An 11,353-nucleotide genomic window follows, 5' to 3' on the forward strand; every position below is an offset into this window, starting at 1 on the left:
ACCGAAGGAGAGGCCATGGTCTGTGTTTCTACTGTGGAGAAGGTGGACACTTCATCACGCTTTGTCCTGTTCGCCCTCCTAGACCTCCTGCTCCAGAGTCGTCTGCCTTTACTACCAAAGTTGCTTCCTGTATTACCACCACTACTTCCTGCCCACTTGAAAAGGATTTACCTAAGGATTGTGTCATTGCTTCTAATGGCACTACGGTCTGTAAAAAAGACCTGGAAGTGTTCGAAAAAGCACTGCTAGCTGCGAGCACTGTCCCTCCCGAAGTTGTGGAAGTTTTTGTCACCCCTACCCGGAACCTAGACCGATCGTCAGCTGTACCAGAAGCTGGTACTGGGAAATCCCGAGCTAATCAGGGATCCCATACTGAGGACTTTCACTATGGGGACTCGACGGATTCTGAGAGTGACTCTGGAGAGACGGATTATTTCAATGAGGAGCCTACCTACACCCAGAGGTCGTTTTTGAAGGGGGAGGTACTGTCAGGGTACTCACCTGTGAGACAGACGGCCAGACGTGGTCGCTCCTGGAATTCCCAACAGGGGACTTGAACCGGGGTACTTATCTATCCCAGTCCTGCTCTCTACCTCTGAGCCACAGCAGCTTTACCAGAGACTTCTGATTCCGGCCTTGTTCATCCTGGCTTGGCTACTACACCGGGGGCTGCACCTTGACTTGTCTGCTTCTCACCTGACTCTGATCTTCATTAGCAGGGTATTTAAACCCAGCCTCTCCCTGCACTCATTGTCAAGTCTTTGATCTGTGTTCCTGTGTCGTACCAGTGTTCCTGTTTATTCTGCTTCGTATATTTGACCTCGGCTTGTGACTACGTTTATTCTAACCTCTGGCATCCTTTGACCTCGGCTATCCCTCGACTATCCTGCTGGTTCTGTCCTTGCCTGTCCTGCGAATTTGGTACTGCATCCTGCACAGCCCCCGTGCACAGACCCACAGGCCAGGTGAATTCTTACCTGACCACCTCGGTCTGTGGCTATCTGCAAGGGTGAGCGACATATCTGCGCTACAGACTCCCAACTCAGGTAAGACCCTGACATGTATGTCTGGATGCATGCATGTATGTCTACGTATGTATGTCTGTCTATATATGTTTGTGTATGTCTGTATGCATACATGTATGTCTGTATGTATGTGTATATGTATGTCTGTATGTCAGTATGAATGTATGTCTGCATATTATTATGAACGTAGGTCTGTGTGTATGTGTGTATGGATGTCTGTATGCATGTATGCCTGTCAGTATGTCTGTGTATATGCATGTATGTCAGTCTGTATGTCTGTATGCCATTATGAATGTATGTGTGTATGGATGTCAGTGTCTGTATGTATGAATGTGTGTGTGTGTGTGTGTGTGTGTGTATGTATGTATGTATGTCGGTGTCTGTATGTATGTGTGTCTGTCTGTCACTATGTATGCCTGTGTGTATGTCTCAGTATGTGTGTGTCAGTATGTATGCCTGTATGCGTGTATGTCTGTTTCAGTATGTGTGTCTGTTAGTATGTATCAGTGTGTGCGTTTGTGTCTGTGTGTGGACCCAGTGAGCGGTATTTGGAGGCGGGCCCCAGGGGGCCCAGAACCTGAGCTGAGTTAGGGCCCCCAAAATTTCTGGTGGCGGCCCTGCCTCCATCAATACTTCACAGTGCCCCAATATTGGTGGTTCCTACACTAATGCCAGCTTGGGAGACAAATTAAATAGTCCTAGTGCTAAATAAGCTGTAAGTGTATTTTAATAATCTGTTGTAAGAGCATTGTGAATATATATAATGCAACATTAATGTTATAAACACAATAAAAAAATGCAGTGTCTAAACTCAACAATTAAAGTGATAGTGTTTGGATGAATATTAACACAATGCATATCATATATCTGCTCAATGAAATTATAAATAATGTGACATTACTATCCCAAACCTTCTCAAATAGGACTTCTGAAGCATTAAACTCAACACCTTCTCTGTGTTTAATGACGTAGTTGGGTAACGAGGGAAGAAAATTGATGCAAGACAAAACATTGTTCATTGGGAGCCCCAGGGCCCAGGGCCATCCCTTAATTTCAGCTAAATGTTCTTTCTTGTGCCATAAATCAATACCCAGTTGTGTGAAAGTATTCATACCAGGAATACATTGTTCCATGCTGGCAGCTTAACATTGGGCATCCACAACCACACAGCCCTGTGCCTACGGGTTATAAATGAAGATATTTGTAAATATTGGATTGGTTAAGTTACTGGCAAAGCATTAGCTCCCATACTCAAGAGAATCTTTTCTTCAAGGGAACAGCGTTTGTGTTAATCAGCTAAATAAAAGCAGCGTTTCATGCTGACCCCAGCGAGCCATCTGGTGTGTTTCTTGCAGTATACATTGGCTCGTTTTCCTTTGCTTTAGGGAACATGATTCTGTATAGTTATAGAACACACAGATTCTGTGCTTGTCTCACTGTACAGTTTGTACTTTAGAATAGTCTGGGGAAATCTGGGCTAATATTAACATTTGTAAAATATAAACCAGTTTCTAGATACACATCTAGAATTGATTTGTCCACACTATTTACAAAGGAAACCTGCTTCTAAGTGTAACCTTTTCACAGCTGGAATTCGGGATTCCATGTCATTAAGATTTTAAAGGACATTCCTTGATAGTCTTTAACCCCCACTAGGAAATGCTTGAAATACACGGATTTCGTAAATAATAACAAATAAACAAAGTGAATATCTTATAGCCGGTCTGCCATTAAAGTATTCCACACCACCTCCAGTACGATCAGGAGCTGGCTGAGAGACCTACTGCATTGTTCAGAGTGACACTCACATTGATCCCAATCCACCAAGCTAGTTTTGGATGTTTACATATTTACCATCCAGATGCATTCACACCATTCATGTGGATCAGCAGCCAAGGTCATTTGAGGTTGTATCTTACAATGATTATCTGCCACGGTTCTCACCGTGCCATCATACAGACAGCCAGACATGGTCACCCCACAAGTGCCAAACAGGGGTTTTGAACCTGGGTCCTCTGCTGTCCTGGGCCTGCTACCTGCCTTTGAGGCACTGCAGTTCTGAATCTTTTGGGCTGTTCTAGCCCTGTTATTCCTGGCTATGTCTGCAGCAATGGGGGCTGGACTTATTCTGTGGTCATTGCTGTGCTTCATCTGAGACTGATCATTCATCTTCTGGGTATATAAACTACCCCTCCCTGAGAACATTATCAGGTCTTTGATCCTGGTGCATGTGTTCAGTTCCTGTTTTCTAGTCTCCTGAACTTGTGTTCCATATTGACCCGGCTTCTGACTTCAGCTACACTTCGTTAATCCTGACCTCTGGCATCCTTTGACTTCGCTATCCCTCAACTATCCTGCTGTTTGTGACCTTATTTGTACGGCTGTGGAACACCTTTCCTGCACAGCCCCCGTGCACGGATTCACAGTCCACGTGGCTTCTTACCTGGTCACCCTGGACTGTCTACCTGCAAGGGTGTGAAAACGTATCTGCGCTACAGACTCCCACCTCAGGTAAGATTCCTGAGATTACCGTACGTTGCTGAGTCTTTGCTTTTGCAAAGCCTTGTTCTTTCTTGAAGAAGGAAATGTCAGCTTCCTGGAAGAGGGGTGGGGTTAACCATAAAATTTAAAATCATAACAATACAGTATTTGTGAAATACTGTATTAACAAAAGAATGAAGTTGCAAGACAATGCAGTGTAAAGCACTCTCAAAATACACCCCCAGAATCTTTTTTTATTTTGGTTTCATAACTGTAAAAAATGCAATTGCAAAGTGGATGGGATCACAACAAACATGGATAGAACGTGTTAGCAATTGGCCAGATATAAAGCTAACCCCTGTAGTCTGGGAAAAGAGATGTTTTAGATTATTGCTCTACCTAAACTACTACTAACTACGGGAGTACCTCTATTTGTACTGGAGTTCAGGAGATCCAGGTGGAACGATGAAACCTTCTAATAATCCAAATGAAACCAGAACAATTTTTGTCTAATGTGACATAATATTAAACGGTGTGCGCGTTGAACCATGGACGTCCGCCTGAAAAGCAGGATCTCAGCCTCACGGCAGCATAGCTTTGCATTTCCTTCACCTTTCCAGATACATTACACACAGACAAGAGGTCATGGCCTCATATCAACACCTGTGTTTGTCAATGTTATGTCTATCTGTCAATCACTTGTCAAATAACCCTGTAGTATAATTGAAAAGTGATGCAGAGAACGCTGGTTCTACATAAATAATAACAATACTATTCTCGTGCTTGTTGCAGTGCAGAAAATGGCACAAAGAATGAATAAATTGACAACTTAATGTAGTGGTTCTGGTTTCTATAGCCGCTCCCTGCAGGCTTGTCAATGTGATCGCTGCCTTTCAAAGTGTTTACATTACTGCCTGGTAACACCTCGAGTGACAGTCACTGTGCAGCCCTGACATTCAGCATCTCTACACCCTGCGTGTAGAGAATTAAATACATCTCTATGAGGAGATGCTGATTGGTGCAACACAGTATTTTACCGCGCATGCGCAATGGCCTCCCAATGCTTCCGTATGGGAAAGCATTGGATTGGCTTATATTGTCAAAATTGATGGTATCAGCCAAGGAGGTAGAGCCAGAGTTGCTTGCGCCCTATGCCAAATCCCAATTTAAAAGGAAACTATAGTGACATTATAGCTTCCCCTCTTATGTGGTGCAGAAGGGGTTAAAATAAAACTTCAATGGCTCGGGTCGGCCTTCACTCCTCCCCCACCAACGTTAGCCAAGCAATGGCTCTGCTCACATTAGGATTTCCCCATAGAAAACCATTATACAATCCTTTCTTATGGGGTTTTAGGTTTTTATAAAAAAAAAAAAAAACTGCAAATGAGCTGAAGTGGTCTGGGTGCCTATAGTGTCCCTTTAAATAACTGAAGGTTTTTAATATCTCTACAATGACCATAGCGTTTAAGCTCACCTACCACGTCATAGCAAACCTCTTGGGTGAATCCTACGCTAACCATTTCCTTTTAAAAAAGGTTTGTACTGGACAAATTATCATTAGATCTACGCACTATGCCGTTTAGTAAAGAGTTGTCATTACTATGATTATTTTGTTTGTTCCTGACATTTACATTAATTATATCAGTTAGAATTACCAGCTGAGCATAGCAAAATAAGCAGACAGACTTCTCCTCCTGTATCATTCTCTTTTCCAAAACCTCTTCTGTTGACATATTATTCAATATTCCCATCTATGAATGAGCGCAGTTGGAATAACACAAATTGCTTGTTTCAAAATTGTCCACAGTGTATCTTCAATATCCTGTAATCCTATAACAAGTAAACTAGCTATGTTTTCACAAACTCACAGAGAAACTGCACGAACGGACTTCAATGTGAGAATATTACTAAGCTAAGCAGCCTTTTGGGCTGTGAACCCATTCTCACTAAGGAGATTAAACCTACACGCCTCTAGTCTTAAAAACGCTTATTACATCTCAAAGACTTAGAGGAAATGTACAATGCTAGGAGTTCATGCCTCGGGCACATTACTGTCCCTAGGGGTCTTTATTTGGTTCAGAACGGCCCGCAAGAAGTAAATTATAGTTTAATCAATATTTATAAACCATTGTGAGTAAAATAGCAGAACACGATAGAATTAGATAACTGAAGTTGGTTGCTACAAAATAATAAAAAATAAATAAAAAAAATTTACTTTAGCAACCAAAGATATTATCCTGATTTAAACTTGAAGTAAACTTAGCAAAATTCTCTATAATGGTTGAATGTCACTGCCAGTATATCCCCAGCAGGATGAGGATCTGCTTATTGTCTCTTATAGATCCAGGTAACGGACACAGGATGTTCTACGGGGTACAAATAATCTATTTAATGGACTGCGATTGACTATCTTACACAGACAGGTAATGGACACAAGGTGACCCTGTAACTGGGACAATAATTACTCACACCCAGCTTTACCATATAGGATACCATGGTTGGAGTAGATCTTCCTACCACAATATTTACAAAAAAGGGATTTTTCAGTTGTAGATCACATCCATCTACTTTGCCTAATCTCATTGTCTCTGCAGCTAAATTGCAGTTCATGTTTTTATTCCTGGCTCTAAATCAACAGTTCTTTCAAAAGCTGCAACCTTGCACCCAGGGCCACCATCAGACATTGTGGGGCCCCTGACAAAGCACAAGGTCTGCCCCCCCCCCCACCCCCTCCTCCCTCCCGGGCCCGCCCACGCCTTACCTGGTCCACTGACAATTATGCAGGACTGAATGTGGTGTGTGTGTATAGTGGAAGTGAATTAGAATGTGTGTAATGGATGTAGTGTTTGTGTGTATTAGAAACCGTTTGTGCAGTGAATGCAGAGTGTGTGTTTGTGTAGCGGATGCAGTGTGTGTATAGTGAACGCAGAGTGTGTTTGAGTAGTGGATGTAATGTGTGTACAGTGATGTAGTGGATGTAGCGTTTGTATGTACTAGATGAAATGTGTTTAGTGGATGCAGTGTCTGTAGTGGATGTAGTGTGTGTATTAGACGCAGTGTTTGTGTATAGTGAATGCAAAGTGTTTCAATTTGTGGTGGATGTAGTGTGTGTACTGTGAATACAGGATGTTTGTGTAGTGGATGCTGTGTGTACAGTTAATGCAGAGTTATGTCAGTGTAGTGAATGCAGAGTGTGTGTAAATGTGTAGTGAATGCAGAGTGTGGGTTAGTGTGTAGCGGATACAGAGGGTGTGTTAATGTGTAGCGAATGCAGAGTGTGTTAATGTGTAGCGAATGCAGAGTGTGTTAATGTGTAGCGAATGCAGAGTGTGTTAATGTGTAGCGAATGCAGAGTGTGTTAATGTGTAGCGAATGCAGAGTGTGTTAATGTGTAGCGAATGCAGAGTGTGTTAATGTGTAGCGAATGCAGAGTGTGTGTCAGTGTATTGTATTAGTGTATGCAGTGTGAGTATTGTATTAGTGTATGCAGTGTGTGTATTGTATTAGTGTATGCAGTGTGTGTGTATTGTGTTAGTGTATGCAGTGTGTGTGTGTGTGTTGTGTTAGTGTATGCAGTGTGTGTGTGTGTGTTGTGTTAGTGTATGCAGTGTGTGTGTGTGTGTTGTGTTAGTGTATGCAGTGTGTGTGTGTGTGTTGTGTTAGTGTATGCAGTGTGTGTGTGTGTGTTGTGTTAGTGTATGCAGTGTGTGTGTGTTGTGTTAGTGTGTGTGTGTGTTGTGTCAGTGTATGCAGTGTGTGTGTGTGTAAATGTGCAATCTGGGGGGAGGAAGGGGCAGTTTCGCATTACTTTTATATGTGAGGGGGGAGATTCCATGATCCCTGGTGGTCCGGTGGCATGGGGGGCCCCCTGGCTCCCTGTTACCGCAGAGGGGGCCCAGGCAGCACACAGCTTCTCCTCTCTTCTCTCTTCTAATAACTCTTGTGAGACCCGTGGAGCGTTGCCATGAAGAGAGGAGAAGCAGTGTGCTGCCTGGGCCCCCTTTGCGGTAACATGGAGCAGGGGCCCGCAGCTGCACACATAGATAGCGATATTCGCTATCTATCTGTGCAGAGAGGGAAAGTGGGGCCCTGGACCGCCGGGCCCATGACAACCGTCATGGTTGTCACCCCCTGATGGCGGCCCTGCTTGCACCTAGCTCATCTTTAAAATTACCTGTCTCGGCTAAGAACGTTTCTCTCTACAACTCCACCATTTCATCTACATGATACAAAAAAGAATTAAGAACAATTTGATCCATTTTAAAGCCACAAAACTATCCTGGTTTATGAAGATCTTATCAAATGAGCTTCAGAGTGGCTGAGTGGCTGTCCGGAAGACAGCCACTAGAGGCTAGATTAACCCCTGAAACTGATATATTTGCATCTGAAGGGTTAAAACCTGAGGGACCTGGCACCCAGATCACTACATTGAGCTGAAGTGGTCTGGGTGACTATAGTGTCCCTTCAAACAATAATTTGGTCAGACAGCTATTTAACGTAGAAAGAATATAACTTATTTTGAAAAAAGTTCCATCCTATGCATGGAGTGGCGATTTATTTATTCTCTCTTCTCACAACAAACTTTTACGGATGCCCTCTGTTCCTTTCTGTAGCCAGACGATGCTCGGTAGCCCAGAATGAGCTGTTACGCCATGCTCATATCACGGACAGCGTTCAGTTCTCTGGATCCGAGCAGCCAGCGTAGTCTGTCTGTGCAAAAAGACTCACGTATTCAGACGATAGATACAAGATAACTCATCTTAGCTCAGAAACAGCCACATTCGAACAAAGAATCTGTTCAACTGCAGTCCTGCAGTACCCCCAACAGGAGCACATTTACAGCATGTGCAGTGAGTTTAATAAGGCCCAAAACACATGCTATCTTGTACAGTAGCTACATGCTGCAGGATCAGATATGCATAGCGTAAATATATCCGCTGTATTATACATGGTCCTTTTTATATACTGCTTATTATTATTGGCATTTATATAGTGCCACCCTATTCCGCTGTGCTTTACAATATTAATAATTTGAAAGGGCAACGCTGTATTACGGGCAGGGTCCTCTCTAACTTTTGGATTTGTCTGTGTATATTGTACGTCTTCTACAAATTGTACAGCGCTGCGGAATCTGTTGGTGCTTTATAAATACCAGAAATAGATAAATATCAAAGTTATGCAAGCATAAAGCTTGGTAATACAAAAAAATAAAAATAATAATTAGATAATATAAATCTATTGATCATGTGAAATGAATTATTGTTTTCATTTTATATCATTTTTTTTTAATGTTATCTTTTAAGTATAGACTTTTTGTTTCACTTCATGTTTGCAGCATTTAAAAACACCAGCTGTTCCTTCAGCCCCGATGCATTCCTTCATGTTCCACTTAGAAGCAAATGAAGGTATGAATAAAAGTAGCAAAATGTATTTTTGAAATTCTTGCCATTTTAGGGGAGGGAGTGCATGCAGGATTTCCTTATGTGTATGTATGCATGGCCCTTTACACTTGATATATTCTTATTAGCTGCTATGGCAATGGTAGGACATTATACCTGCACTATATCATACATTGACAGCACCAGAAAGAAGGAAAATCTAAATCTTTACTTTAACAGTATATGCATTTAGGATGGATACATGTAGGTGGATGGATAGGTAGATATTCTTCTTCTCATATTTATGTTTTTTTTTTTCTTTAATGAGTTTCCAAACACTAAAAGGAGCTGCTTGTGATATATTGCAGTAACAATAACTACATTGTGGGAATGTCAGCTTTAAGTGATAAAGTTAGTGACATACAGATGTGGCACATGAGATGGGATATAGTGTTAGTGTAAATCAGATACTCAGGGTGGTGAATCCCAGAAGGTTTAGCAATGCGATGGGCTGAGAGGACACTAAAATCTTGAACACATTGACAGCATGTTCACTCCAGACAACAAAATGCACATTGCGAAAATTGTAGCTCAGTTGGTTGATGCACCAAATGTGTTTACTGTCCCAACCTCTGGGGCATAGATTATATACCTGGCAGAATCAATGCAGCCTTTTATCACACTTTTGACCTACTGGGAAAGATAAAATGGTTAATGAATAAAACAATCTATCATAGGTTTGCGCACGGTGTGTGCCGGGTGTGCCTGGGCACACCCTAATCCCCGCGGCACGCCTATGTATTGAGACCGGCAGGGAAGATCTCAGGATCTCCCCTGCCGGCTCATGTAGAGCCGGCGCTATCCGAGCGCCGGCTCTGCTCTCAGCCTCCCCTCACCGGCTCACAGGCATGGAGGGAGGCAGGAGAGGACCCGGGGAGCTATTGCCAGCAGCTCCGCCGGGTTCCTCTCGCGAGATCTGAGCGTTGCCGCGGCAACGCTCAGATCTCGCGTGAGTGAACTCTAGCCCTGCGGGGCTAGAGTTCACTCTCCACTGGACCACCAGGGTTGGATGGCAGCAGCAGGATCCCCCGTCCCAGGCATAAGGTTAGAAGGGAGGGGGGATAACTGATCTGCCCCCACCTCCACTAGACCACCAGGGAAGGCAGCAAGGAAGGATCCCCCCCTCCCTAAATAAAGTAAGAAGGGAGGGGGGATATTAAGTAATGTACCCCCACCTCCACCCCCCCACAATCACCCACACACATACACAGCACCCACAGACATGCGCACACACACACACAGCACCCACAGACATACACAGCACCAACACACATACACAGCACCCACACACATACACAGCACCCACAGACATACACAGCGCCAACACACATACACAGCACCCACAGACATACACAGCACCAACACACATTCAGCACCCACACACATACACAGCACCTACACACATACAGCACCCACAGACATACACAGCACCTACACACATACATCACCCACACACATACAGCACCCACAGACATACACAGCACATACACACATACAGCACCCACAGACATACACATCACCCACACACATACACATCACCCACACACATACACAGCACCCACACACACATACAGCACCCACACACACAGCACCCTTACAAACACACAGCACCCTCACCCACATTACACAAACAGCACCCTCACACTCACACAGCACACTAACAGTACCCTCACAAACACAAACAGGACCCTAACAAACACACACACACACAGTACATTTACAGCACCCTCACAAGTGCACACACACACAAACAGCACCCTGACACACAGTACATTCACAGCACCCTCACAAGCACGCACACACAAACACCCTCACCCACATAGTACACTACCAGCACCCTCACACACACACATCACACTAACAGCACCCTCACACAGCACACACACAGCTTTGTGTGTGTATGTGTATATATATGTATATATATACATATATACATACATACATACATATACATATATATATATATATATATATATATATATTATATATACGCCGCGTGTGCTTGTGCTTTAGGGTGCACACCCTAATGCAATAGGCTGCGCACGCCTATGCAATCTATACCCCAAGACAAACTTAAAAAGAAGATACATTTTCTATGCATGTTTACTGCTACAATACCTAAATTATCACCTGCAAAGATTCATTATGATTGTCTTAGTAAAGCTTTTTCAATAATCTAGATTAAAAAATGTTTATAAAAAGTTATATACACGATATAAAAAAAAAAATTATAGATATCAATATTTATTGTGATATGACAGGACGTAGAACTGATCTTTATTATCGGTTCTGAAAAATGACCTGGTAGAATCGCCCCATTTCTCTCATGAACTGTGCAAATGTCCATTGTGATCATTTGATAAAGTTCCTGTAAAAAGACATTTGAGATTAAATGTGGATTCCTTCCAT

Source organism: Pelobates fuscus, chromosome 8, assembly GCF_036172605.1.
Source record: "Pelobates fuscus isolate aPelFus1 chromosome 8, aPelFus1.pri, whole genome shotgun sequence".
Taxonomy (NCBI): domain Eukaryota; kingdom Metazoa; phylum Chordata; class Amphibia; order Anura; family Pelobatidae; genus Pelobates; species Pelobates fuscus.